The sequence below is a fragment of the Triticum aestivum genome, chromosome 4D (genome assembly GCF_018294505.1).
Source record: "Triticum aestivum cultivar Chinese Spring chromosome 4D, IWGSC CS RefSeq v2.1, whole genome shotgun sequence".
Classification (NCBI taxonomy): domain Eukaryota; kingdom Viridiplantae; phylum Streptophyta; class Magnoliopsida; order Poales; family Poaceae; genus Triticum; species Triticum aestivum.
This window is the reverse complement of record NC_057805.1, coordinates 474,089,462-474,113,873: the sequence shown is the minus strand read 5'-3', so window position 1 is coordinate 474,113,873 and position 24,412 is coordinate 474,089,462.

The following is a 24,412-nucleotide window of genomic DNA, read 5'->3' as shown; positions in this document are numbered from 1 at the left end:
GCCCAGATCTCGAGCCAGATAACTTACATTTTGCAGCACTAGTGAACCTCAAACCAAATCAGAGAGGGCCAAGTAGCCCCCCATTCCCCGTTGGCGCGACAGCTTGACTGCGGTATAGGTTCGGCCGCCGCTGTCCGTTTCCAGCAGTGACGGCATGTGTTTCACAGTCACAGGGAGACGTTGGGTCAGCTGTTCCATCCCTTGTACAGGAAAGTAAACAGCAAGAACAGAAACTGCAGCAGCAGCCAGCAGCAGAGAAGATGGCGTTGGGCGGGCACAACAGTGGCCACCGAATAATCTGGATTTGGCAGCAGACAGACAGACAGACAGAAGGTGTGGCACAGGTGCAGAATCTCACTTTGAAGCCACTTTATCTGTTCTGCGGCAACGGGGATGTGACTCCAAAGCAGAGGTAGCATCTTCAGTTTCGCGGCAGCATGCCAACTTGCAGCTGCATTTGAAACAACATGTCGACCTTGGGCAGAGCCGCCCGTTCTCGTTCATCAAAGGCAAGATGCAATGATAACCCAAGGCTAATTATGGATTAAGTGCAGATAGAACACTATATGTGTGTGTGGCTATGTGTAAGCAGGGCAGTAGCGGCCAAATTCACTGTTTTGACCCTTTGCCGCACGTTTAGCCGCATCTGACCCCTCTTTGGAAAGTTTTTCGGATCTGACCCTTCTCCTACCGCCACCCGAGCTGGCGGTAGGCTAGAACACCCTACCGCCACAGGCGCTGGCGGTAGGGACCGGGTCAATGTCGACGGCGCCGTCTGCCTGCTGACGTGGATAAGTGGCTACCGCTGCTGACCGTGGCGGTAGGGCTAGGCAGCCTACCGCCAGAGACAGTGGTGGTAGGGTGCTGAATGCACAAAACCAATGGCTGGGGGTTTGGTGGGCCCACAAGCCACCCATTCGCCCCCAAATCCTTTCTTCCCCGAGCTGAGCCCCTCTCCCCCTCTCTCCCCCATCTTAGGGCTCCATCAAATTCATCTCCATTGCTTGAGTTTTCTCCGGTGGATTGAAGCCATTTTCATCACTCAAGGTACCTCACCCACTCTCTTCTTTTTGGTTGGTTGGAATCAACTTATTTGATGGCATTGATTCCTTTTATGCAAACCCTAGTTGTGCTACTTTTTGTGTGAAATCAATGGATTTGATGGATGGTAGATCTAGATCTAGGGTTGTATATGTGTGATTGACTATGTGTAGTGTGCTAACTTTGTTGTTTGTAGCTAGCTCTATGGTTATTGTTTTGGTTATTTCTAGGGTTAGGGTTAGTGTTAAGCAAAGTCATTTTTTAGTTGTTAGGGTTAAGCCATGATATTTTGTTCTTTAGTTGTTATTTGTTTTGTTGCTTAAATGTATTGCATAGAACTTTTATCGATCCATGGGATGCACAATGGATATTGTCCCATATTATGTTGCCGCCTATCGTTGACATTTTCTAAAATTTATTTAGATGGGTAGTCTCGTGAATCTCCATTATTTGGATAAGGAGACATTTATGAATGGCAATGACGATGAAGGGGAAGAACACATGGTATTTGAGTATAGCCCAACCTATGAGGATGTAGTTCTGAAAGTTAGAAGTGTGTTACATTGGATGGACCCAAGTGATGAGGTTAAACTTATTGGAAGGTATGATGTTGGAGTGGGGGTGAAGTCTCGGTTGAAGAGTATGCCTATCACCTCAAAATCGCATTGGAAGGTGTACAAGGGTAAAGTAGAGCAATCACAAGACAACTCACTTGAATTATTTGCCACCAAGGTTGATGCTCCTCTGCTACAAATTGACTTGAACCGGCATGCCTCCTCCCCAATACATGATGCTAGGGTCGAGGTGTATGTCCCCAATTCTTATAGCCAACCACCAAGTAGTCAATCAAATGAAGCGGAGATGAATGATAGAGTCATAGTAATTCAAGACCCGGAGATTCATGATATGGCTCATGTTGATGATGATGATGCTTATGCGGAAGAAGAAGAGATTCATTACAATCCAATAGGTAACTTGGATGTCATTGTCCATCAACAAGACATGGGTCGTAGCCTCCCTTATAACCGTATGTGTGGTTATGGCTCTGATGATGAGGGTCCCGAGGAAGATTTGGACAAAGATGGATTCACAGTGCAAGAAAATCAATTCTTCAAGGAGGTGCACGGTAAGGAAAGAGGACCCCCATTGTTTCGTGATCTTAGCCTTGCCGACCATGCCATTGTTGATGGTGGCATGAGACTGGGGTTGGTTGAACCAACACCGTGCCCGAGAGTCGGCGATCCAAGGCCGAAGGATGTGGACGAGAATGCTCATTTTAAAAAAGGCATCAAGTTTGGGTGCTTCCAAGAGTTTAAGATGTGGTTGAGTGACTACGCCATTCGGAACCATAGGCCATTTGTTGTTGGTCATTCTAACCAAGAGGTGCGGTACACCGTGAAGTGTGACAAAGAAGGATGTAAATGGAAGGTTCTTGGAAGAAAAATTCATGAAATGGGGCAATGGGAGTTGAAAAGTTGTGTAGCTACTCATGAGTGCATACCTCCAGACAAAGCTGACCGAAGCAAGGGCCACCGTCAACTCACGTCAGAGTTTCTCGGCTACAAATTATTGAATGAGATATCCCATGACCCAACCGTGAAGGTGAAGTTTCTGATGAGTATTGTTGAAAAAATGTAAGGATACAAGGTCAACTATGGGAAGGTATGGAAGGCCAAGTCAAATGCTATTAGGATGTTGCATGGTGATTATGCGGCCGCATACAATATTCTTCCGAGGATGTTGGGAGCCATTGCACATAAGAACCCAGGCATGCGGCATGGGGTTGAGGACATTGACGGAGTGTCTCATCATGCCTTCTGGAGTTTTGGGCAATGCATCGAGGCATTTAAGCGTTGTCGTCCGGTGTTGTCTATAGATGGCACTTTCTTGACCGGCAAATACAAGGGCACACTAATGGTGGAAATGGCTCATTCGTCCAATGATAACATGTTGCCGGTGGCCTTTGCTTTAGTTCCTTCCGAGCATGACGACAATTGGGAGTGGTTCATGGGCCATGTGAGGACCAAGGTGATTGGGAAGAGGCAGGTATGCATTATATCAGACCGGCACCATGGTATTCTCAAAGCCATAGAAGTTGCCATTCCTAGGCTTCAAAAGCTTCATCACCGATGGTGCATGAGGCATTTCGTGGCGAACTTTTACCGGGCATGCAAGAGCAAGGAGTTTTGCAAAGACCTTACCCATGTTTGTGTGGCATTCACCATCGGTTCATTCAAAATCCGGTATGATAAACTCTTCAAGGCTTTGATAAAGAACAAAGGTGGAAGAGCATTCTTGAAAGGAATTATGGGGAGAAGCATAAGTGGTCACGCGCTTACGATGAAGGAGGTTGGAGATACGGTGACATGACGAGCAACATGGTTGAATGCTTCAACAATGTGCTTAAGGGCGTTCGTTCTTTGTCGGTGACTGCAATACTAAAATACACCTTCTTCAAGCTGAACGAGTATTTTTCTTAGGCTCCGAAACCACCGCCAAATGGATAGGTGAGAAAAAAGAGTGTCCCGACAAGGTTGATGATTGGTTGAGGTTTCAAGCAGGGAAGTCCTCGCATCAACAAATCATTAGATTCAACAACAAAGAAATGATCTACCAAGTGGACAAGCCAGGTGGCACAACACGAGACGGTGTGGCTTATGGCGGTGTTGCGTATAAGGTGGACCTCAAGAACCGGTGGTGTTAGTGTGAGAGGCCTCATAAGTACCACTGGCCGTGCTCGCATTTGATGACGGCGGCCAAGACGAGAAACTTGCATGTTTCTGATGGAAGGACCGTGCGGTTGCAGGAGTTCACGTTGGAAGCCACGAGGTTGACATGGGCGCCTCGATTCATCCTTTCCTTGACCAGTCACAGTGGCCTGAGTATGATGGCCCACATATCGTGCCTGACCCTGAACCCATGGTGCCTACAAAGGGAAGAAGAAGGAAGAAGAGGTTTAGGAGTGACATGGATGATCTAGCTGGTTACACCGGAATGAAACAGTTTGGTAGCGGTCATTTCATGGAGCCACCGGACATCAACAACTGTGGACAATGTGACGATCCGGTACACAATGTTAGGACATGCACCAAAAAACCAAGGACCGATGCCAACACGAGCTCTAGCCAAACGGGTGTTCGTAGTGGAGGTTCCGGTGGCACACGAGGAGGTAGGACTGGTGGCCGTGGAGGACGGACTAGTCTTAGAGGTAGTGCACGAGGAGGGACTACTATTGGTGGGCGTGGAGGACTGGCGAGTCTTAGAGGCGCCGGTGGAGGTGGTCGTGCTTCCGGTCTTACTAGGACGAGGAGGATCGATAGAGGAAGGCCTATTGACGTTTTGCTTAATCCAGATGGTTGAAATAATATGAATGGTACTTGTTGTTTTGTGTAATCACTCTTATTTCATTTTCCTCTATTCATTATGTTGATATCTTTTACTAACAACCACTCTTATTTTTGTAGGCATGGCTTCATCCGGTTCCATGACGAGGCCGCCGTGTGCTGATCGTGAAGGCATGCCGAACAAGTGGCAGAACGCCAAGCTGGACGAGGTGAAGGAAAAGATATGAAAACTCCATCATGTTGGTGTGGAGATGTTTGCAAGGTGAAGGTGTCCACCGACCGCAAAAAGTCATGGACGGAAGGGAGAAGATTCTTTGTGTGTCCCAACTATGCACATGATCGGGCGCTGCCAACAAACGCCTATGACGTACCACCGGTATGGTCAAAGAGTAATCTCAAATTTTGTCCAACTTCAACTCATAATCCTAACAACAAATTTGTTTATCCTATGCAGTCACCGCCTCCTCTTTGCAAGTACTTCACATGGATAGATAAAGATGTTCCAGAGGATGTCAAAAAGGACCAATATCGAGATTGTCTTAGGAGGCAACGGCTGTTTGAAGAAGCTTTTCAGAGAGGCTTGGATGAAGAGCGTCGTCAGAAGGAGAAGATGGAACGAAAGAAATGCGAGGAGGAGAGGGCACGCAAAGAGAAGGCTGCTCGTGAAGAAGAGAGGGCAAGAAAGCTTGCAAGAGCTCGTGATGCACAAGAGGAGGATGCGGCACGTTACAAGAAGGGAAAAGGGCCCATGTTTCCTTAGTGGTCTTTAGATGCATGTATGTCTGTGACTGTTCGATGGTATTTCGTATACCGGATATTTGATGATATTGCGATGCTTGAGACTATTTTATTCCACTATGTATGAACTATTTGTGATCTTTAGTGTTGAACTATTTGTTACTGAAATACTGTCAGCTATATACACTACAAAAAAAAGACACACCCGTGACATTTTGGGCCGAACGAATTTTCTGTCATACTTATGACACTTCTATGACGATAATTGTGACAAAACCCGGTATCATCATAGATGTGGTGGGCTCCTACTTCTATGACAAAAAATCATGACAGAAAATGGGCTTTTCGTCCTAGGCGGGCCGGAGAAGCAGCTGCATGACATTCTTTGGGCCGTCCATGACGGAAAAAACCATGGTAGAAGCGAGGGCGAGGAAAATATCGGGGTGTTCCCGGTTACGGTGGGTGGTCGGGGCCGAGCGATGCGCGTTTCTCTCGTACACGCTCGCACGTGGGTGCGAGGCGTTGAGCTCTAACTGAACCCGAGCGATTGCACTGCAGGCTACGCGTTACTGAACCCGTCGATCGATGGCTGTTAACTGAACCCGATCGAGCGATTCCTTCACTACTACTGTTAACTGAAGCCGATCGATGCTGCCTCTGGATGAACAGTGAGCATTGCTGGGGGGGTTTGGATGAACAGTTCCCGGTGGGGTGGATGAACAGGACCCCGTGGTGTTGCCTCTGGATGAACAGGACCCCGATCGATCGAGCCGGTTGGGGCTGGATGAACAGGATCCCGTGGAGGGCTGGATGAACAGGACCACCCCGTGGAGGGCTGGATGAACAGTAGATGGTGGAGGGCTGGATGAACAGTAGCCCGTGGAGGGGTGGTTGAACAGTAGCCCGTGGAGAGGGCTGGTTGAACAGTAGCCGTGGAGTAGCGCGTGGTGGAGGCTGGATGAACAGGAGCCCGTGGATGAACAGTCGCAGGTGGAGGCTGGAGGAGGTCGACGGTGGATGAACAGTAGCCCGTGGAGGCTGGAGGGGGTCGACGGTGGAGATGAACAGTATCCCGTGGAGTCCCGTTTTGCTGTACGCCACACCCCTCCCGATGAACAGGACCCCCGTTTCGACCGTAGCGCTCCAACAAAAGTCCGTTTCCTCCATTTTGCGGTACGCCACACCCCTCCCGATCAACAGGACCCCCGTTTCGACCGTAGGAGGTCCGTTTCCTCCGTTTTGCGGTACGCCAAACCCCTCCCGATGAACAGGATCCCGTTTCGGACGTGGCCGGTCGAACACAAGGCCGTTTCCTCCGTTCTGCGGTACGCCGGGCCTCGTTTTCATCGGCTGTTCCGTCCAAGCCGGTTGGCTCCCACGCGTTCTGTTGCCTCCCAATGAACACGACGCATTCCGTTGCCTCCCTATGAACACGACGACAACGCAGTTTCTCCGTTCTGACCCAGCCATGTACACGAGCCCTGGCCGTACGTACGCGTGAGTAGGTGTTCGAGACCCCGCCCGTATGTACGTACGTGGCCGTATTTACTTTCTTGCACCCTGGCTGCTGTACATACGTGTACATGCTACGTGCGCACCTTTACTACGACACGTGCGCGCCTCTACATCGACCAGTATGTACGTACACGTTCGCGACCAGAATGACAACACTACGTACGCTTCGACCAGGTGGGTCCCGACTGTCAGGCACTTACTTGCGTGCGAAGATGTAGCTGTTGGGTCCCAGCAGTCAGGGGGGCGAATCTTTTTTTTGCCCAGACGCACTTCCTTGCGTGCGAAGATGTAGCTGGTAGGTCCCAGCAGTCAGGGGGAAACGTTTTTTTTTCATGAAATACGGTGGCCCGTCCGGTGGGTCCCCGCTGTCAGGTGCAGGAATAATTATTTTCCGCGTAATAAGGAGGCACTTCCTTGCGGCTGCCGTGGACCCAGCTGTCAGCCTCTCCACGTACATCACTCTTCCGATGGAAGTCGGTCGTTGACCACATTGACTACGCCGCGCCGAGAGCACCAAGGCGGTGGACGACGGCAAGGCCTAGGAAGGGGATGACGCGGAGCCAAGGAAGACGCGGTAGTGGATGCCCACGCGGAGAGGAGTACGAGGGTTCACTTGTTCGGCTGCGGTGTGAGGCCGCCATCGCCGCAGAATAACAGGAGGTGTGGGTGAGTAGAGGGATGACCTGGCTAGCGGTGGGAGTAGTAGGGGGCGGTGAGGCCTCCGCGGCATCACAGTCGGCCACGGGAGGCAGGAGCATGCGGCCCGACCGGCGCTGCTTTGGGCGGCTGGAGCAAGAAGACCAGAGGTTGAAGAAGCACTACGGCCGTTGGATAGACATCGTACGGTCACTGGAGCTAGAATCGTTCATATTGACTAAGTTGACAAAGCACTCCGTCCCCGTCAACTTAGTAGGCCCACAAGTCAGCCTCCCACCAAGGTGGGTCCCAACTAGCAGGGGGAGTATTCATTTTTTTGTGCGTAATAAGGGGGCACTTCCGGTGGGTCCGAGCTGACAGCGGGGGAACTTTTTTTTCGCGAAATACGGTGGCTCGTCCGTTGGGTCCCAGCAGTCAGGGGGGAAACATTTTTTTCGCCAAATACGGTGGCCCGTCCGGTGGGTCCCTACTGTCAGGTGGAGGAATAATTATTTTCCGCGTAATAAGGAGGCACTTCCTTGCGGCTGCCGTGGACCCAGCTGTCAGCCTCTCCACGATAGTACTCGTCCGATGGAAGTCATTCCTTGACCACGTTGACCACGCCGCGCCGAGAGCACCAGGGCGGTGGACGACGGCGAGGCCTAGGAAGGGGACGACGCGAAGCCGGGGAAGCAGCGGCAGTGGATGCCCACGCGGAGAGGAGTACGAGGGTTCACTGGTTCGGCTGTGGTGTGAGGCTGCCGTCGCCGCAGAATAACAGGGGGTGTGGGTGAGTAGAGGGATGCCCTGGCCAGCAGTGGGAGTAGTAGGGGGCGGTGAGGCCTGCACGGGAGGCGGGAGCAGGCGGTCCCGCCGGCGCTGGATTTGGCGGCTGGAGCAAGAAGATCAGAGATTGAAGAAACACGACGGCCGTTGGATTGACATCCAACGGTTACGTCTGCTAGAATCGTTTGTTGACGTATATAATAACTAAAAAAATCTTGCATACGCGTCAACTTAATAGGCCCATAAGTCAGACCATTCCCTCTTTTTTTAATAATTTATATATAGCTCATTGCGACTTCTTATGCAATTTATTGCAGTCCGTTTTTTTGGTTGGCCAGGGCCAATTTTGCATATTTCTGTGGGTTCCAAACTATTTTTAATACCGAAATGTCGAGCCAGATTTAAAGTACTTTGAAGATATATTTAAATTAGGTTAATGCCTAGTGAAATAGGAATCCGAAAATGTGAAAAAATTCAGAAATTATAAAGTAATTGCCAATTTGTCATCTGTTTTTATATTTACAACCCATTTCATATTACTTTCAAGATTTGCAGGCGTCTTGAAAGAGTTGCAGCCCATCAAGGCGTAGAAAAATAAATAGGCCTGGATTGGATATTCTTTAGAAAAAATAAACTGGGCTCATTTTCACAAAGAAAAAATAGCTGGGCTGGTCACATGGTGAACATAAAATATAAGCCTGGGCTAGACGGGCCACAACCCAGTTCAAACCCTGCTCCATCTCAACAATAACAAAAAAAATACTGCTCGAGCAGCTATGTCCCAGGTGTCAGCCGATCTTGTGTTGTTCTCTTGTCTATTGACTATATACGCTCACAATGTCGTGGGTCCCAGATGTCAGGAAAACACTAGGAGGAAGCATTTTATTTTTCCATACGCTGACATGGTGGGCCCGTACTGTCATCCAATCCACGTACTTCTGCCGATTCCTGTTGTTTGTTGACCATGTTGACAACGCGAGAGGGCGGCGTCGCGGCGAGCGCACCAAAGTGCGCGGAGGACGACGGCGAGGCCTCGGATGTCGGCGTTAACGATTTAGGAGACTGTGGGGCGGCGATGCGTGCGCTGAGGCGCAGCCAGCCATGGGAGGCGGAAGCAGGCGGCCCCGCCGGCGCTGATTTGGTTTTGGCGGCTGGAGGAAGACCGGACTGAAGAAACACGACAGACTGTAAAAGCAGCAGGAGTACTTAACAACCTTAACTGAAACCAGCAGGGGCACTTAACAACCATAGCTGAAAGCAGTATGAGTACTTATACAGGTTCAACCGTACAAAGCACGCCTCGAACAGTGCTACTTTGCCTACAGTTAACCAAGGCTGAGGCCGCCAAGCCCCAGGACAAGGCCCAGGCACCACCCCGCGCATCCACAACCTTCTGAAAGCGGCTTCATCTAGCAATGTGGTCAATTAACAGGATATTCGCTTTAGAGCCATGGAAAAGCAGGAACATAATCTTCTATCCTATTCTCCAAGATGTACGGGCCTTCATTATTTGAGACCACCCATGAATAAGTATCTTTTCACCTCCAAGGGGAATGGAGTAGGTCGACATAAACATCATGTTGTGACCAAGCGCAAGTCTGACCCGACCATGGTCAGGCATCTGTATAGGAACAATAGAACTGGGCAGTCTTTGTTTCAAGAAGATCACAGCTATAAAACTGTGTATAAGCAATAGTTTATGAACAACATATATAACAGAAAATAGCTCGTACCATAAGTTTCTCAACACAGTTGGACCTGTTCAACGAGTGCGGCAGTGGCACACATATCCCACGTGGCCTTCCACCATTGAAACGCCCCACAAGGACCTCAAGACGATCAATAAAGTGTAGGAACCTGTGGATGTCGTCCCAGTCAACTTCAGTGCCATCAGTAACAGCCGAGTTGTTAAAGAATAACAAACGAGCAGCCTGCTTAACTCTGAAAAAACCTACACGTGCCACCAATTATAAGAAAATATTAGTTAGAAGTAGCATCTTCGTGAGAGATTCGTTGCTACTTGTAAAGTTAAATTGTGATTAGTTAGACAGAATAGGTGGATTAAGAAGTAATCGAGGCAACAAGGAAGAACCAGATACAAAACTAACATGGATGAACAATTGGAATGACGTCGGGGTGGAAGATCGCAGTGAAGATGAGACCAGGTTCTGCTATTTCCATCAACATTCGTGCGCCAACTTTTAGTCCGTAACACTTGAGAAAGTTTATCCAAGTTCGGCCATAAAAAAATCAGCGATCTTATTGGTTCATGAACCCAACTCGGAACTTATATCCATGGCTTGTCTTCACTGTGACCATTAAACTGGTGTATTCAGTTATGGCAAGGCCGAGCATCTTGGGTACATGTGTTCTGGCAGGGCAAATAATGCACTGCGAGAAAAATAATATGAGAACACAATGTATTCCCTATCCAAATCTAGAAATAACTTCCTCCTTCACGTCAGTATTGACCATCGTACTGGTAGTACCTTTTATCCAAATATAGAAAAGAGGATTCTAGGAACATATTGTGCGCGTTTTAAAATCCCGTGTTAGGATGAGAAGGAACAAGTGTGGCGTCTCGCCGAGGGCGTAGAAACCTGTAGGGTCCTCGCACTTTGGGCACTGCAAATGAAACACACTAGATTCAGTAGGAAGAAAAATGCATCAACGGCGGCGGCTGCCATCCTAGGATTACTCGCGACCAAGGGACTTGGATTTATCGGGGATGGATGAAGAATTCGTACCTGGTTCTCCATGAGAAAACCCTATGCAATCATCGAGAGGGGGTTTTCTCTGAACAAGCAGACGAGGGAGAAGGGGATTCAGGCCCAGTGAAATATTGCCGCTTCGTCCGTCCAACTTACTGCTAAAGCTGGAAAGGGGGGTTGTGATTTGACGGCTCATTGGGCATTACTGCGGCGCTACGACTGGGGTGTGTCTACCATGCAGTTGTGCACTCTAATTTGTGCATATGGCACGTGGACCCCATTGTCGGATGCCCCACATGTCAGCAAAAGGAAGTAGAAAGACAAGAGTAACTAGTTACACAAAAATATATTTTTGACAGAGAGATACTCCCTCTGTAAAGAAATATACAAATCTTTTATATCACAACTTTATACATAAGAAAAATCAAGGGGAATATATATAACATATATAATTATAAAAAACAGAGTTGTTTTTAACACAGTATAGACGAGTTGGTGATGATGGTGTGCCTGCCATCCTGCAATATAGGCAGTCCGATTTATATCTGACGGATAGGAAGGAAACTATGGCAATTTTGCAAAAAGGTACCCACACACCTCTCCACATTTGCAAATAAGGCCTTCCCTCGTTCATCCTTTTCTCTCACAAGATAAAATACTCATACAAATGCATCTTGATGTTACGTGCAACGCACGGGCATTATGGGGGTTCAGCTGAGAATATAATACTCAAACAGGCTCACGGTTCTGGACTTTGGGCCGCAGGCCCACCCTGCATGTTTGGGGGCCCATGTGTTCTACCTCAGTGCTTTTCATATTGCAAGCGATCGGTACAGCGCTGGTTTTAGATGCTGTCACAAGGCGAATACACAAAATTGAATAAAGCACGGCAACTGTTGGAATGAAATCGAACGACAGTTCCTAACCAGCAATGAGAGTTGCAATTCTATCAACGATATACCATGTGATAAATAATACTGTCGTATTACTTATACACACAGGACACTTGTTTCACCATGCCAGATTATTACATCAAAATCTCTCGTAGGATAGATCAGTTCGGCAGTTGCGTGCTGCTACTGAAGAATTTCAAAGTTGATTTAGACCAGCTCTCCTTGCCGAGAAAGTTCGATTTTGAGACCATCCCCTACCGCAACATATGATTTAGATTTGAACCTTGACCATCCTTTAGCATCAATCATCATGCGACCATCCTTTGTACTTACGGTATATTGAGCAGGTTCATTCACACCAAGGTTGCGCATGGTAAGAGAAACTTGGCCGCTGTCGCCCGGATTGTTGAACGACTCCCTCGTTGCTCTAGGAATTCTCTGTTTGCAAACAAGAAGACATACCCAAACAGTTAGATCAACACAGTGGATCATGCGAAACAACATGGAAAGAAAAAAGAACGAAACACTTGGGCGGCCAATGCTTACCAAGAAGGTGGACATGTCGGTTTTTGTAAGGACTTTGGTATATGAAGTGCGAACTGCAGCCCAGTCTGTTGCCAGTGCAACTGCTCGTTCGGTTGCTGCTGCACGGGCCGGAGCAGATGCAAGTGCAAGTGTTGGTGCAGGTGCCGAAGCCGCCGCTGCTGCCGGAGATGGTGCTCCTTGTAGAGCTGGTGCCGGTGTCGGAGCAGGTGCCGGTGTCGATGCCCGATCCTCCGGTAGATCAGCCTAATCTGCTGACGCGGGCGGTGCCCAATCCTCAACTGGATCTGACTGAGCTGCTGTCGCTGTCAGTGCTAGAGCAACTGCCGGTGCTCGATCCGTTGCTGAAGGTGGTACCGATGTGCGAGACAGCGGCGATCGTGTCTGGTCTGCTATGATCAGCTTTCTAACTTGACTAGGCTTCGAGACCGTGATCCAGTTTTTTCTTCATTTCTTTTAAATGCGACAAGGACTAATTGTGGCGTTTTTGTTAAACCAAACTGCAGTTCATCATAGGGATTCAGCTTGTACTCAGACAACAGACTGATCCAATTTTTTCCAGTAATATAAGTGATGGACAGTGCCTTCATTACTGACACGACATAATAAGTGAAACCTGCAAAAATAGCCATCGTAGAGCAAACCAAACGGTTTATTCTGTGATGAATGTCACATGGCAAAACATGCATTGTAAAATTGCAGGAAAAGAAAGAAAACATGACATTAAATCAATAAGATTTAGATAGTAAATCAATAAGATTTACTTGATGTGACATGAGTGAATCCTTACCAGGAAATCACTATGTTGAAGTACTAAACAGAAGATTGATCGTCCAACTACGGGTGTCATGCAGGGGCCCCACCTACTCCCACAAGAAGGACAGTCCAAAGGTCGTGACAAATCGTATGGACCGAACATCCATGGGGCTGGAAATCCTGGTGGGTGCGATAAACCCTGCAATGCATACAGATATTGGAGTGTAACCATAATTGATAAACCGTCCTCACAAAAAAGATGATCTGGATACTTCAAAATATACAGACTGAATTGAGTGGACAAACATTAACATAGACCGTTCTCAGGACTGACCACACACCAAAAGCGGCAGTACTAATAAACAATACAGGGTTCACAAACACAAATCAAGTACTGAACAATAGTACTTACTACAGACAAGCAAAGTTGCACTAATTAAACTCTGCAGACTATTTCTTGCCACCGACCTACGAGATGAACCCGGCATAACTGACTAGGCCATGGACTTCGTGAGAGATGTCTACATGCACCATCACGATCTCGTCAACCTTGGAGAACCTAACAGAGTGGTCTTTCCACTCATAAACCTGATCATGAAGACATGCCGCATCAGATTTGTTGGGAAGCTTTACAAGAACCACACCCTTCGTAATCGAAGGCACAGCCAGGAAAATGTTGTGGTCAAGTACAGCCTCGAGAACATGCCTGACAACAATGCTACAGGAAAACACTAGTCCAGGACACATGGCGACAAGGACACAACAGCTGGATAGTTTAGAAGTAGAACTCATCCTCGGGTCTTCCAGTTCACACGGCATGACTTTGAGAACTTCATCTCCACCGCGGACCTGGTTCTAATTCAAACATAAACCATATTTTATTACTACCTCCGTTCAGAAATATAAGATGATTTTCGATATTACACTCCATATATGACCACATATACACACAGAAATGAGTGAACAAAGACACTAGAACATGTCTTCAAAGGCATGAGAGCAGAGGGATTACTTGCAATATCCATAACACAAGTTACTGAGGCAAATATACCCTCTTCAAAGGTAGCATTGATGTTCATAAAGTACTCCCTCCGTCCCAAAATTCTTGTCTTAGATTTGTCTAGATACGGATGTATCAAGTCACATTTTAGTATTAGATACATCTGTATCTAGACAAATCTAAGACAAGAAATTTGGGACAGAGGGAGTAGTTGAAAGTAATCTATAAGAAATCAGTGTCAACCTCTCGCATGTTTTGGTCAAAAGAGGAATTTAGAACCGTCATTTGGCACACAAAAATCACATGCAAGATCACCCAGAAAGTTGTACTACTCGTACTGCATGTTAGATGAAAAAACACGATCAAGATCGAGAAAAAGATCGTCAAGAAGAGATATTACCTGGACTTGCTTAATGAGGGATCCCGGAGAGGGGGCTTGGACAGGGCGATGGCTTTGAGCTTGTCTGCGGTAGTCTCGGCGGGGTGCTTGCGCTTCTTCGTACCATGAGCCTCAACGGTTTTGGCCAGAGCCATAGACATCACTTCGGCCGGTGCTCCAGCGTCCATCAAGAAACTGTCAAATAGAAATAAAAGAAAAGAAACCATAATCACAAACCCAAAAGAAGAAAAGAGAGGGAGTTTTAGGATCAGTCTCGGGGTTGCAAGATCGGGCCTTGGCCAGAATCAACACCATTGATGCGCTCACCTTTCCTTCTTTGGGAGAGAAGAACAATGGCAGAAGCAGGTCGGGGTTTTCTTGAAGAAATGAGGAACAAGATGAGGGAGAAGCGAGTTGGGTAGAGAGGAAGCTGAGAGAGAAGAGTGAAATGATGGTTGCTTCGTCCGCCCAACTTACTGCTGGAAAGGAGGGGTTTTTGTGATTTGACGGCTCATTGGGATTACTGTGGTGCTTCGATCGGGGTAGTCTACCGTCACTCTACTACAGAGTAATTTAGTGCATGGCTGGTGGACCCCGATGTTGGCTGTCCCACACGTCAGCGAAAGTGAGTAATTTAGTGCATGGCTGGAGGAGGATCCGCACGGTAGAGCGTGTCCACTGTTTTTTCGAAGAAAAAAATGATTACAGCAAGCGTTTCCACTCTTACAACGGGGGAGTGCGAAACACGGCAGCCACTTGAACATACACAGTGCTCCTACTACTAGGCATGTGCAGTGGTTCATACGTCAGTACTACATAATCTTGTTGCTAGTGTAGTAAGATATGACGACAACAAATGATGTTGTGCGCATGTCAACTATATGAACAGTAATGAAGTAACATAGTACCGCTTTCTCGACTGTCCGGTCGAGAATGAACGGTGAGATCAATGTTAACAGAACTAGGTCTACAGCGCACGGAGAGTACAGTGCTATAGTACTCCACGAAACATGAACCATATGAAGCACGAATATTGTTAGGCAGGGTGTATGAAGGGTGCACGGGATGGGAGCAAAAGTTCCCTTCTTGACCCACTTTTGGGTGTTTGGCAGAGTGCATGAAGGGTGCATGATTCCACACTAGTAGGTTAACACAAATACACGAAGAGGAAACAACTATATTGAGATGAGAATGCAACCAAACACACCCACACGCTTTGTGCTACAGTGACTGATCTGCATCGTCTGAGTTTGATCCAACGGTCATGTTGCACCGAGACATGGACATGCCCATGCAGAGGGCGCCTAAACACCACCGAAGTCCCTCTTCTTCTCGAGGTGCACGACGTTGGTGATGCAGGGGGCGAAACGGCTGAAAGGCAATGCAATCTACGGGAAGGCGGAGGGAGCCAGCCGAGGAGCGGGGAATCTTTTGGTTTTCACCATGGTAAAACACCAGTCGACGACTTCTCACATCAGGGAGCAGTGAGTTTTACAGGCGGAGTCATCGTGACTAATTCCTGCCGTGCCTGCTCTCGTCAATCAAAAATTTAAAAATCCTGCCGCGCCTGCTCCCGTCAATCAAAAAATTAAAAATCCTGCCGCACTCAAACACCAGAGCAACGCCGCGGTGGATATTTAAATTTACCTGCCGGCAAGTAGATAAAAAAGGGGTGAAAAACAAATGTGGCGGCGGCCTAGCTAATCGGTCGAACTAGCCCAACTAGCTAGCCACCGTGCTTCACTGATGTACTCGGCGGGAAAAGTGGTCTTTCATGATTTGACGACTCATTTACTTGCTTCGGCGAAAACACGCGGTAGGGCGTCCCACGTCAGGAAGAATATATGCGTGCACCACCCGAGAGGACCCCGAAACCGCGCGGTAGGGTGTGCCATGTCTCGGCATGGAGGAAAAATGTGCGTGTAAAAAATTACTGTATCAGACGTAGTACCTATGGTTCGACCTCGGGACCCAGCCAGTCGGTCGGAAACACCCCACTAGCCACACAGCTTCATCATGCTAACATGGCACGGAGAATAGGTGTGGTTAGCTCCATCTCGACCAGCCACAACGTCTCTTGTTCTAGGCGATTCTTCTATTTTCCAAGCTTTTTTTTAGTTGTAATAACACCACGGCAAGTTAGCGCCGCTCTTCGTGTGTGCCCGTGCAAAGGTTAGACGATGGAGAGAAGAGAGAGATCGTAGACCTGGGACCCACCAGTAAGTGAGTAACCGGTCATGCACGTGTTGACGAGGCACTCCCTCTACTCTACTCTACTCTACTCAACGTAATACTGTATAAAATCAAGTTATGGGACAAAGCCAACAACCGTTGTTGTTTCAGGCTATCGACTTACGCTTTGTAGTCCAGGTTGCCAGTTCGAATCTTGTCTTTCAGATTTGTTAGTTTTAGGTCCAAATTTGATTAATGACAAGTGGGACCCCCGTGTGTTGTTCCGATATTTCAGTGTAGGATGGTTTTTTTGAACATTCACTTTGCGCGGTTAGACAAGTAACGGCACAAGTTACACGTGTTTTGCAAGTTTACAAACAAAAATGACAGCGGCATAGAATATCACATCCACCCCGTAGCTTAGATGCTATGGTGATACGAGTTTTTACACCGTTGGAAGTGAGATCCAATGGCTTGGGAGTAGTCTTTGTAATTATGCGCAATTTCCAAACTCTCCAAAGGTTTTTTTGCAAATAAAACATTCAGGCCTCGTGTGTGCCGCTGCATCTTGGATCCAACGGCTCCCCGTTTCTCATATTAGGTGCTCCCCGTAGCTTAATTACCCGCTACGGTGATATGAGCATCTAGGTCGTATGATCAGTGATTAGATGCCACATGCGTAGTACTTGTACTTTCTGCGCAATTCCCAAACTCTCTCAGACGTATATTGCAAAAACATTCAAACCTCCTACCGTGGGCCGTTAGATCTCCGTGAACTCGTATCACCATAGAATCTACGGTGCGGGAGCACCTCATATTCTCCCGTGCGAGAAAACATAAGGTGGTCTCGCAGCTTGGATCCTACGGTGATACGAGCTTTGAGGTCGTTTGATCTGAGATCCAATTTTCTGCAAAAACCATTCGAACCACCGAGGAGGTGTTGGGTCACAAATCCAACGGCTCCAAAGAGCTTGTATCACCAAAGCATCTAAGGTGTGGTAGCACATGATATCTTACATACAGGAGAATATGATGTCCTCCTTCATCTTAGATGCTACGGTGATACGAGCTTCGAGGTCGTTGGATATGGGATCCAAGGGCATCTGAGTAGTTTTTGTACAAATTTTGTGCAATTCTCAAACTCATCAAGGTTTCCTGTAAAAATATTAAGACATCATGTGAGCTGCTATATCCCAGATCTACAAGCTCCAAGCAACTCGTATCGGCATATAGCATCTAAGGTATGGGGACACATGATATTCTCCCGGGGAGGAGGGGTGGGGGTGCACAACCAATCGGTGGTTGGGAGGGTGGGGACAAATATCACTACTAGGAAAAGGGCTATAGACAATATGCACACTAATGGCGCACCAGACACACGGTGCGCCACTACTATATAGCAGTGGCTCACCGTGTGCTGGTACGTGATTAATGCGATAGACACTAATGGCGCACCACAACTATGGTGCGCCACTACTAACAATTTTTTTCTTTTTTCCAAAAATACTAATGGCGCACCGTGCGGCGGTGCGCCATTAGTGTCTATCACACTAATGGCGCACCACAACCATGGTGCGCCACTACTAACAAATTTTTTCTTTTCTTTTTTCCAAAAATTCTAATGGCGCACCGGGGCGCAGTGCGCCATTACTAGTTTTAACTAGTAATGGCGCACCAGTCACCCCGTGCGCCACTACTATCATTTTTTGTTTTTTGTTTTTTTGCAAAACTACTAATGGCGCACCGCCAGCTGGTGCGCCATTAGTAACCAGGGTTACTAATGGCGCATTTTTTGGTGGTGCACCATTAGTAACCTAGGACCAGCTAGATATTTTGGACAGCCACCTACACACTCACTTTCCCCACTTCATTCTCTCCACCTCCTCCTCCAAGCTTGTCTCGGGTGCCTCCTCCTCCTCACCTCATTTGCACCATAGATTCATCCAAATTAAGTGGTTAAATTACCTTTTTTTGATAGGTAAGTAAGGGGAAAGCTTTCTTTATGTTGTAGATCTACTTTTTTCTCCCTCCAACAACGTGCACATGCACTTTTTATGGCATAGCTAGATCTATGTATGTTTGTGGTGTTGCATATATGTTTGTGTTTGCAGGTACCGATATTTGAAATGCGATAGTTGCCAATATTTTGCCGGAATGTTGATTCATTTCCATTTCGGCGAGAATTTTGGCACTATGCATTCTTTTTGGTCCTATTTTTAGGCAAAGTCATGCCAAATTTTTTCTTGGTTCTAAAATATCGTTTTGCTCTACCCCGCAGGCGACCATGGTCCGCACGATGACCGAAGGCATCGTGAATAGGTTTTTGAGCTCCGCGAAGGCTGAGATGCTTCAAAATAACGAGATGGAGATAAGATGTCTGTGTCGAAGATGCAAGCTGAGGAGCCTTATGGACCCGGATTCCGTACAAGTGCGGGACCACCTACTCTTGCGTGGCTTCATGGATGGCTATCGGTGGCAAGGTGAAGAGGATGATTATGAAGTCGTCCATGGGGGCCGGCCGGCAAGAAATGAGGAAGGGCAGCAAGAAAACCGCGGCGAGGGCGGGCGAGAAGACGAAGAATCTCCAGGACATGATCACGAAGTAGATGCAGTACACAGTCATCATGTAGAAGATGTCGGACATGATGATGAGGAAGATGCCGGAGCAGACGAAGGGCATGATCATGAAGATGAAGATGCCGGAGCAGACGACGATGGACCATCGATGGGCTGGGTGCAGGACCCTCATATTCAAGAGCTGCTTCTCAAGCAGACGGATAATGCAAGAGCTGCCGCCCGAGAGAAAGCCAAGCTGGATCAACTGGAGATAGACGCGGTTACTCCATTGTATGAAGGATGCAGGCCCGAGGATACCCGCCTGAAAGTAACGCTCATGGCTCTGGAGATGAAGGTAAAACACAAAATGACCAACGCATGCTTCGACGAGAACATGTCATTCTGGCACGAACGTCTTCCCAAGGGGAACAAGTGCCCGACCAGTTTCGAGGAGGCGAAGAAAATCGTGTGTCCTCTGGATTTACCGCACGTGAAATACCATGTGTGCATGAACAATTGCATCATTTATCAGGACGAGCACGCGGAGTCTACCATATGTCCGGTGTGCGGCGTCAGTCGATACTAGAAGAGGAAGAAAGCTCCTCGAAAAGTGGTGTGGTACTTTCCGATCACTCCTCGACTGCAGCGGTATTTCGCGGACCCTAAGGTAGCAAAGCTCTTGCGCTGGCACGCGGATAGGGAGGAGAAGAAGCAAGAAGATGACGCAAATGATCCGGAGATAAATAAAAAAGACAAGATGCTGAGTCACCCTAAGGATGGGAGCCAGTGGCAAGCGTTGAACTTTGAACACCCAGAATTTGGGAACGATCCAAGGAACATCGTGCTGGGCGCGAGCACTGATGGAGTCAATCCGTTTGGCAGCCAGAGAAGCACACATAGCACCTGGCCTGTGTTTGTGTGGATGTACAACCTTCCCCCCTGGTTGTGCATGAAGAGGAAGTACATTCACATGAGTATGCTAATTGAAGGGCCGAAACAACCAGGGAACGACATCAATCTGTATCTGGGGCTGCTGAAAGAGGAGCTAGACACGCTGTGGAAAACGCCAGCCAATACGTGGGATGCCGCAGAGAAAGAATATTTCCCTATGAGAGCCGCACTGCTCACGACGGTGCACGACTATCTCGGTTACGGATATCTCGCGGGGCAGGTGGTCCACGGATTTTCTGGATGCGTCAGGTGCATGGATGACACAACGTATCGCCAGCTAGATAGAGATCCCGGGTCTTCGAAAACCGTGTTCATGGGACATCGAAGGTGGCTTCGCGACGATGACCCATGGAGAAAATGCAAGGATCTGTTCGATGGTGAAACCGAACCCCGAAGACGCCCGCGTACGAGGAGCGGCGAGGAAATAGACGAGCTGTTGAAAAATTTGAAAGATTGCCCACTGCCGGGAAAGAAGCAAAAGGCGCCAGAGCCGGGAAAGAAGCGAAAGGCGCAAGAGCCGCTGCTCAAGGTATGGAAAACGAGGTCTGTTTTCTGGGACTTGCCGTACTGGAAGATCCACCGTGTGCCTCACAGCCTTGATGTCATGCATATCACGAAGAACGTGTGCGAGAGTCTGCTTGGTACCCTGCTCAACATGCCGGAGAGGACCAAAGATGGGCCGAAAGCAATGGCAGACTTGAAATCAATGGGCATCAGGGAGGAGCTTCACGCTAATGATGATGATGATGAGGCGAAGCAGGACACGGAAAGTCGTCGCAAAGGCAAAAAGGCCAAGAAGACTGGAAATGACTTCCCTCCCGCGTGCTTCACTCTAAGTCAGGAGGAGATCGATCAGTTTTTCACCTGCCTCATAGGAGTAAAACTTCCTTACGGTTACGCGGGGAAGATAAGCAGATACCTAGACTCAGCGAAGCAGAAGTTCAGCGGGATGAAGTCTCACGACTGTCACGTGCTGAATGATAAAAGCTTAGCTTTTAGGATGCCTTGGTGTCGACAAACCCTAAATGATGAGACCATGATCTTGTTCCTTGACAATAACCAACTTTTTGACCAAACTTTTTTCCTATTTAGAGCGAAACATGGCCCACAACGATGAGGCCGGCGGTTTGGGCGGCAAGGCATTCTGGGAGCTGTCCCAGGAGATGGAGGAAGAACCTCACCGCTATGAGGACGCCCCGGAAGACACCGATCCTGACTACACAACCCCTAGTGGCATCGGGGATGACACAACTGATGGTGCCGCCGAGGATGCCACCACTGATGATGGCAGCGCACGCACAGATGGCAGCCAACCGAAGAGGCAACGGAAGGACCGGCGCCCGAACGTGCTCAGCACCGTCAAGGAGGAATTTATTGAAGTGAACTGCGACGGGGATCCAACGGCGCCCAAAGAATTAGTCAAGGGGTACTCGGTTCAGCTCGGGTGCATTCTCCGGAGCACCGTCTCGATCAACACCGAGAACCTAAGGCATAAGGACCGAGGGATTTGCGCAACCTCCTCTTCACGAAGCTGCACGAACGATACAAGTTCCCCGCTGAGTTTGCAAACACACGCCTCTCAGGGAATAAAGTGAACAGTGCCGCCCTCACAAAGATGAGCACGGCCCTATCTACTTGGAGAAGCGCGGTGAAGAGAATGATTAACAAAGGTGATAGTTATGAGAAGATCAAGGAAAAAAATCCTTCGATCAGCGAAGATGACTACAAGGAGTTCAAGATCAATAGCGAGAGCGGCGCATCCGAGGAATCAAGTCAGTGGGGGAAAGAGATGCGGGACTTGAACTTAGGGGTCCACAAACTCGGTCCCGGCAGTTACAGAGTGGCGGAAGCTATATGGGACAAGGAGGACGCGGAGCATGCCGAGCAAGGCCTACTGCCCCGCTTCGAGAAATACCGTGAGAAGCAGACCAGGCACTATGTCAGGGCCCGGTACAAGGAGGACCCGGTAACAAAGGAGCTTACCACGGATCCGAAGACCAAGGCGCTTGAGAAAGTTCTAGTAAGGAATACACCCCGTGTAATTAGCTACATATATGGTTGCATTCTAGTTAATGAAGCCAAATTTCTAAATGGTTCACATTCCTTCCGCAGGAGACTGAAAGCAGTAGCGCGGGGTCGTCTCAGAGCTCCCCAGCTTGGGACAGCACTCTAAATAGGGCGTTGAACATAATGAAAAACAAGGATAAGCTCAGTAAGCCATCGTCAGCTGGTCGTGTGGCCGGCAAAGGCTTGTCCACAAAATGGTCATCATACTATAACGCTGGTGGGCGAAAGGAGAAAAAGACCAGCTCGGAAAGCCAGTCGCGCGAGGTTCAAGAACTCAAGGCACAAGTGGCGCGGATTCCGGAGATTGTCCAAGAGCAAGTGCAACAACAACTGGGAACGACGCTCACCGCCATTGTGCCTAGCTTGATTGAGGGGCTGCAGGCATGGATTGCGGGCGGCCAACAGGGGCCGCCCCCGGTTCCCAGCTTCACGGCAAGCAACTCGCACAACGCGCATGTGGGGCCATTGGTGTCTCCGGCGGAGGCGGTATTGGTATCTCCGGCGCCGGCACGGGCATTGGAGCTTAATGCACCCGGGTGTACGCCGGCTGGCACCTCGCCAGCAAGCGGCCTCTCCGTCAGTTGCACGCCCGCCGTTGGCGGTGCCTCGACAATAGCCGAGCTCGACGTCATCACGGTAACTAAGCCTCTCGGCCGATGACTTCATCTCCTTGCCTTTGACTGGGCATCCCTGACGCCCTACATGTTTTCGCAGGGCACCGCCGACGTTCCATGCACTCTCCTGCACTTCGTGGGCGGCGAGTTGATCGATGTCGCCAAGGGCAGAATTGTTCAACCGGGCAACCCCGTGTTCCACGGTAATCCGATGCCACCCACCGTGTATAGGGTTGAACTGGTTCGGGTGCTGCCAGGCTGCAACGAGTTGTTACCTCCGATTCAACCCGCTGGGGCCAACGAAGATGATGTGATGACCCTCAGCGCCTGCGTAAGCTGGCCCCTGCTTTGGCCGAAGAGCCAGATTCGTTTGGGGGCGGGGGAAACCACCCCACAGACAACACCGCCAGTCGTGCCGGCGCCAAGCCATGACAAGACCGCCACAACGGTACCGGACATGCCAGACATCCCTATGGCACAGGATCCGGACATGCATATGGCACAGGATCCGGACGACGACGACAATGACGACGGTACATTTACCAACGTCGATAAGTACTTTGCCGAACATGGGTACGGTGACAAATTCTTCGGGCCTCCTTCTCAAGAACCCAACCCTGAAAAAGACGACCGCGATCGAGCTGGTACCGCGGAAAAACCCAATTGCAACAGGCGTCGTCTGGCGTTCAGTTCTCAGGAGACGCCTCCAGCTGCTGCCTTCACCGAGCCTCAGATAGCCGAGGTGCGGAATATTATCAGCCCCAACACACTCAAGAAGGCGGTCTCTGAGCAGAACTCGATCCCATTACAGGAGATGAGGAAGAAGGGACGGAAACGAAAGAATAACAAGGGCGGTGCGAGCCAGCCGGCACCGAGTACGATCCGTTCTCAGGACGGGCCACCTTCACCTAAGGATATCTCGAGGAGGGTGCATGTGGCGGGTAGGCCGATCCTACCGACTAATCTGCTCCATGCTGCAACCGGTGCTATGCGGAGTCTGCATGACAGTGTTCTTTCTTTGGAGAAGCGGCGTCTCTCCGAGAATGATGTGGCATACCCGGTTTTCGTGGCCAAGGTGCCAGAGGGCAAGGGCTTTGTGGATAGCGCCATCGGGGGTACGATCGTCCTGCGGTTTGATGACATCTTCGCTATGTTTAACCTTCATCCGCTGCACTACACCTTCTGTAACACCCCGCATGTAACTTGCCATATTTGTAACTCCGACTCTTGCCATTTCCGGCTATGTGATATGTTTTCCCCTCCGTTGTCGGGTTTTGTCTTTCGTTTTGTATTTTGTCATGTCATGCATTTTCATATCATGTCATCATGCGCATTACTTTTGCATATGTGTTCGTCTCATGCATCCGAGCATTTTCCCCGTTGTCCGTTTTCCAATCCGGCGCTCCTATCTCCTCCGGTGCACCCCTCTAGTTTTCTTTCGTGTGCGTGTGTCAAACTTTCTCGGAATGGACCGAGGCTTGTCAAGTGGTCTTAATATATCACCCGGAGTCTACCGGTCAAGTTTCGTTCCATTCGGAGGTCGTTTGGTACTCCAACGGTTAACCGGGCATCCGCAAAGTCCATTTGAGTGTCCAGCAAAACCCCCCTTCAAAACCAGCCCAAAGCCCACCAAACTCTTTTCCATGCTCTAGGTCGTTCGATCACGATCGTGTGGGCGAAAACCGCACCTCATTTGGAGTCTCCTAGCTC